Raw genomic sequence first — 6,096 nt, 5'->3', positions numbered from 1 at the left:
TTGGGGAGTGTTTCTAATTAGCATCCAGTAATACATATAACTTTGTTTAGTACTTTAATTTTTGTCCCCACCTTTTTCCTTTAGTGACAAGTGACAAGAGATACTAGTTCCTGCTCATGGTAGTAATAGAAACTTTTATTTTTTTAATAAAGTGAGCTGATAGGGCCGAGTGTGGTGGTTCATGCCTGTAATCCCAGCACTTTGGGAGGCCTAGGTGGGAAGATGACTTGAGCCCAGGAGTTAGAGACTAGCCTGAACAACGTGATGAAACCCTGTCTCTACGAAAGAAATATGCAAATTAGCTGGGTAGTGGCCACTGATCACTTAAAAATGATTAAAATGGCAAATTTTATGTATATTTTTACAATTTAAAAACATTTAAAGTTTAAATTTAGATAAAAGTTTAAATAAATTTAGATAAAACATTTTAAAGTTTGTGTGGTAGGCTGGGTGTGGTGGCTCATGCCTGTAATCCCAGCACTTTGGGAGGCTGAGGTGGGTGGATTGCTTGAGCTCAGGAGTTTGAGACCAGCCTGGGCAGCATGGTGAAATCCTGTGTCTACAAAGAGTACAAACAGCCGGGTGTGGTGGTACACGCCTGCAGTCAAGCTACTAGGGAGGCTGAAGTGGGAGAATCGTGAGCCTGGGAGGTTGAGGCTACAGTAGGCTGTGATCATGCCACTGCACTCCAGCTTGGGCGACAGAACAAGACCCTGTTTCTGAATAAAGGAAAAAAATGTGATTGGAAAAGAAATGAGCTACAGGAGCCTAAACCAAGCAAGGCTAAGATGGCAAAACCCAACACCTCTGAGGCTGATGCAAAGACAAGCTCAAACGAGGTCAAGGTATAAAGCAGCAGCAAAGTCTTCTCTAGGGCCAAGGTCTCCCCCAACATTTCAGAGGTGGGGACCCCTTGTCGGAACTGATACCCCAGCTAAATTCCAGCTTGACTTCTGGAAGGGCTGGAGACTAAGGTCAGTCAGGGTGATCAGCCCTGTCAACATAACCAACCCCATAACCCTGGGTACCACGGCGTGGGTGAGCTTCTCTGGCAAAACTTTGTGTGCGGTCACACATCATTGTTGAGTGCGTTAAATGCTTTCCATATGACTTTACTGGCAGAGGACACCTGGAAGCTCACGCTTGGTCTCTCCTAGACTCCATCCTATGCACCTTTTCCCATTGCTGGTTTTAATCTCTATTCTTTAGCTGTAGTAAATGCAATCAAGTATAACAGCTTTGCTGAGTTTTGTGAGCCCTTCTAATGAATTACTGAACTTAAGGGTCCACTGCCCTCTCTAAGCCTCAGTTTCTCCAGTGGACTCAAGAATGATACTCAGTGTAAGGATTCTCAAAACGAGCATCAGCGGGTTCCGCCCACGCCGGCCTCCTGGGTTCAGTTCTCTAATAACCATCTCCCTTCCCCGCCTACTCCAGCCAATCCTTGTGCTGACTCGGCTCCTGGCCACGCCCTAACCCCACCCCCGCTGCCTCTAAACCCGTCCCCACCCCTGCAGCCTCATGGGCTGCCGTCAGATTCTCCAGCCCCTCTATTCCTCTCGGTGGCCTAAATCCCCAACTGCTCGGGGCCACTTTTCAGGCCAAAATGGGCCCAAAATGGGGAGGGCAAGTGATGAATGTCACTAGACAGTCGGGCCCTCAAGGACCTGGCAAATGGGGGCTTGGACCTTGGATCGGCCTCCCACGCGAAGCTTGCTCCCCACCAGCATCCCCACGTTGGTGGCGACGCTGCCCCGGCCCCACGGATACTTCCGCGCCTGTCAGACTCCCTGATGAACTACCCTTCCCAGAGTACCGCGGGAGCTCGGGCTCCTGAGGGCGACGGTCCTCTGATGGTAGATGCGGGAGAAACTCTGGCGTCAGGCGGCCCTCGCGTGGGGCACACGAAGTCGTGGCTTATTGTGGCTTCAGTATGTGGGGTGGAGAAGGCGATCCACGCGGCTGCGTCTATTTCCTGTGAATCAATCGCAGAATACGTTCTGTAAGCCCCGCCCCCACTGCGTGCGGGCGGCTTTTGTCTCCACGGCAACCGTCAACTCTGGAAACGCCTGTCTTTCTCCATGGCAACTGTCTACGCCGCAGGCTGGAGCCGCCCATTACCGGAGCCTGTAAGCAGTATGGGTGCTGGACAAACAGCGTGATCGGGTCGTAAAACTTGGTGGAAAACGAATATTAGAGCACAAGGAAGGAAAAACCGGGCTGGGTGGGACTGAAATAGTTGATGTGAGGGAAGATTTCTCAAAGGGAGACTATTTTTTTGTTGTTTGTTTGTTTTTTACTTTTATTTTTTCAAGACGGGGTCTCGCTCTGTTGCCCAGGCTGGAGCATGGTGGCACGATCTGGGCTCACTGTAACCTCCGCCTTCCGGGTTCAAGCGATTCTCCTGCCTCAGCCTCCCGAGTGGCTGGGATTACAGGCGCCCGCCACCACGCCTGGATAATCTTTTGTATTTTTAGTAGTGTGAAAAATGGGAAAGTTATTCTTCAAAGATTATAAAAAGTCACAATTTCTTAGTATAAGATTGCTATCCACTATTATATATTCCAAATCAGCTGTCCTAGCTTGCTCCGGCATGCCTGGACAGAACTAGACAAGCCCCAGGACATAGTGCATAGTTAAGGAAGCATCCTTAACTATCCCCTGGGCAACTTCCTTTTCTTTGTTCTGTTCCCCTTACCCAGTTAAAAAAGTTTTAAACTAATAGCCAATCGGGTAAAGTGTAAAATGTGAGGTCCTATTCCAGCCAATGGAAACTGGACACAGCAGTAAGGTAGACGCATCAGGTTATAATAACTCTGTCTCCTTAGTTTGGCGGGGTCTTGTGGCTGGACAGCTACTGAGTAGCACCCTTTCTGCAGGAAGTACAGCTCGCCTTGCTGAGAGATCATTTGTTCCCGCATTAATTTTTTTTTTTTTTTTTTTTTTTTGCGACACCAAAAACCTCATTCCCAACAGTAGGGGTTTCACCATGCTGCCCAAGGCTGGTCGCCAACTCCTGACCTCAGGTGATCCACCGGCCTCCCCCTCAAGTGCTGGGATTATAGGCATGAGCCACTGCTCCTGTCCCATGAGGCGGCCTTTGAAAAAGGCTTTGAGGGATGAGCAGGAGGTCGCCAGGAAGAGAAGGGAAAATATACTATATCTATAGATCTGGCCAAAATTAAAAGTCTCAACGAGGGTGTGAGGAAACTGCCATTCTCCTACCCTGCTGGTAGGGAGAGGAATGTCTTCAGCCTTTGAGGAAGTAAATCAGTCAGTCAGTGGGTGATGTTTGCTGAGAACCTTACTGTATACTAGGCACACGCTAGGGATACAGCGGGGAAAGACAGAGGGCAGGCAGTAACCATGAGACATGATTGGAAATTATAAGTGCTGTGAAGTAGGCTGGGTGTGGTGGCTCACACCTGCAATCCCAGCACTTTGGGAGGCCAAGGCGGGTGGATCACTTAAGGCGAGGAGTTCGAGACCAGCCTGGGAAACATGGTCAAACCCCGTCTCTACTAAAAAGACAAAATTAGCCAGGCATGGTGGCGGGCGCCTGTAATCCCAGTTACTCAGGAGGCTGAGGCAGGGGAATCACTTGAACCTGGAAGGCAGAGGTTGTAGTGAGCTGAGATCACACCACCGCACTCCAGCCTGGGCCACAGAATGAGACTCTGTCTCAAAAAAAAAAAAAAAAAGTGCTGTGAAGTAAACAGGCAGGGGCTGAGATGGGAATGAAGGAGGGACTGTGGGATCAAGAAACATAATTCTTTGAGAACATAATGTGAAATAATATAAATAATATCATCCTCAAGAGAAATGTAGAGGAATACTATGAATTGCAGCTGGAATCTGCCCTAAACGTACATTTCTTCTTCCTGGTGTTTGTGACAATTTGAGTTGGGGTTTTCTTTTAGTCACAGCTGAAGGCATCCTGATGTGCTAGCATAAACAAGATGAGTGTCTTGCTTTTGATGCTTTTAGCTACTCAAGCCAGTAAATTATCATTCTTGTTTGAACTGTGTGAGAGGTGGTCAAGTTCAACATTTGAAGGGAGAGTTGAGAGATACTGAGTGGGAGAGAGGGATAGGAAAAACATGCCTTCTTTCTGTTTAGGTTTCTAAGGTGATAGGAGATAAGCCTGGAGCTGCTGGTGGTCACCTTGCCACCATGGGGGGAGAACCTGCCAGAAAATGAAACTAACCAAAAAGGAAGCTGAGCTAAGAGGAGTGACCAGATTACTGACATGTCTCTTAAGCACCTGGATCTATCTGTTCCTGAAGGCAAAACTGTTCAATTACATGGCTAATAAATTCCCTTTCTTCCTTAAACAAGCAGAATACTCTTGGCTGGAAATGAATCTCTATCTTATACCAGAAATTATTTTAAAATCCAGATGGATCAACAGCTGGGCACGGTGGCTCACGCCTGTAATCCCAGCACTTTGGGAGGTCGAGGCAGGCGGATCACGAGGTCAGGAGATTGAGACCATCCTGGCTAACACGGTGAAACCCCATCTCTACTAAAAATACAAAAAATTAGCCAGGCGTGGTGGCAGGCACCTGTAGTCCCAGCTACTTGGGAGGCTGAGGCAGGAGAATGGCGTGAACCCAGGAGGCGGAGCTTGCAGTGAGCTGAGATCCCGCCACTGCACTCCAGCCTGGGTGACAGAGCGAGACTCCGTCTCAAAAAAAAAAAAAAAAAAATCCTGATGGATCAAAGTTTTAATTGTGAAAAAAATCATAAAAGTACTAGAATAAAATATAGCAGAACTTTTTTTTCATAATCTTCGGGGTGAAGAAGGCCTTTGTTAGCATAATAGTAGATCCAAAAACTATAAAGGAAAATACAGATAGATTAAAATACCTAAAAATTTAAAAACTCTGTATAACAAACATAAAATTGAAGAGAAACTGGGAGAAAATATTAGTCACTTATATACCAAAGTATTAATATGCATAATATATAAGGACTTGCCATTATAAATCAATACAAAAAGGCTTCTCAATTAAAAATGGGCAAAATACATAAATAGGCAATTCACAGAATAGAAAACATTAATAAATACATAAAAAGATAATCTCACAACCAAGAGGACATTTTTACCTATCAGATTAAAATTGCTTTAAAAAATGACTAATACCAAGTATTTGGGAAGGAAGTAAAGGAACAGAGAAATAGGCACTCATATACACTTCCAGGAGTTGTGCAAATTGTTTCACCCCTTTTGGAGGACTATTTAGAAATAACTATGAAAAATTTAAATGTAGGTGTTCTGTGATCCCACAAGTATACTTGTAGGAATTCATTTTGTACATATGTCAAATAATAAATATCCAATGATGGAAAAGAAAATGAAAGCAACTTAAATATCCATTAATAGGGATTGGTTAAACAAATTAAAGAAACCCTAGCATGAAATATTACGCAGCTGTGAAAAATGAAGATACCTATGTATGTATATATTTTTGTGTAATATGTACAATATGTATATGTTTTGAATTATCATGGGAAAGTATCCACATTATATCAAGTGAGAAAAGTAACTTCTTAAAATTATGTTTGCATGTGGTTATGCCATATATACCATACATATGTGAATATATATACATATAAAATCAGTTTCATAAAAACAGAAAGGGAGATTTCTTATTTATAGAAAAAGTATGAAATCTTTGGAATGAAGTTTTTTTTTTGAGATGGATTTTGCTCTCGTTGCCCAGGCTGGAGTGCAATGGCGCAATCTCAGCTCACTGCAACCTCTGTCTCCCAGGTTCAAGCGATTCTCCTACCTCAGCCTCCCAAGTAGCTGAGATTACAGGTATGCGCCACCACAACCAGCTAATTTTTTATTTTTATTTTTAGTAGAGACAGAGTTTTACCATGTTAATCAGGCTGGTCTCGAACTCCTGACCTCAGGTGATCCACATGCCTTGGCCTCCCAAAGTGCTGGGATTACAGGCATGAGCCACCACACTTGGCCTGGAACAAAGATTTACAGGGCACTAAAGATTTCTTCATTTTTGTATCATCTGAGTTATTCACAATGAATATTACTTCAATCATGAAAGAAGCCACAAAAGATTAGGAGAA

The sequence above is a fragment of the Gorilla gorilla genome, chromosome 20 (assembly GCF_029281585.2).
Source record: "Gorilla gorilla gorilla isolate KB3781 chromosome 20, NHGRI_mGorGor1-v2.1_pri, whole genome shotgun sequence".
NCBI lineage: Eukaryota > Metazoa > Chordata > Mammalia > Primates > Hominidae > Gorilla > Gorilla gorilla.
The sequence above is the reverse complement of the archived record's forward strand: the minus strand, read 5'-3'. Positions refer to the sequence as shown.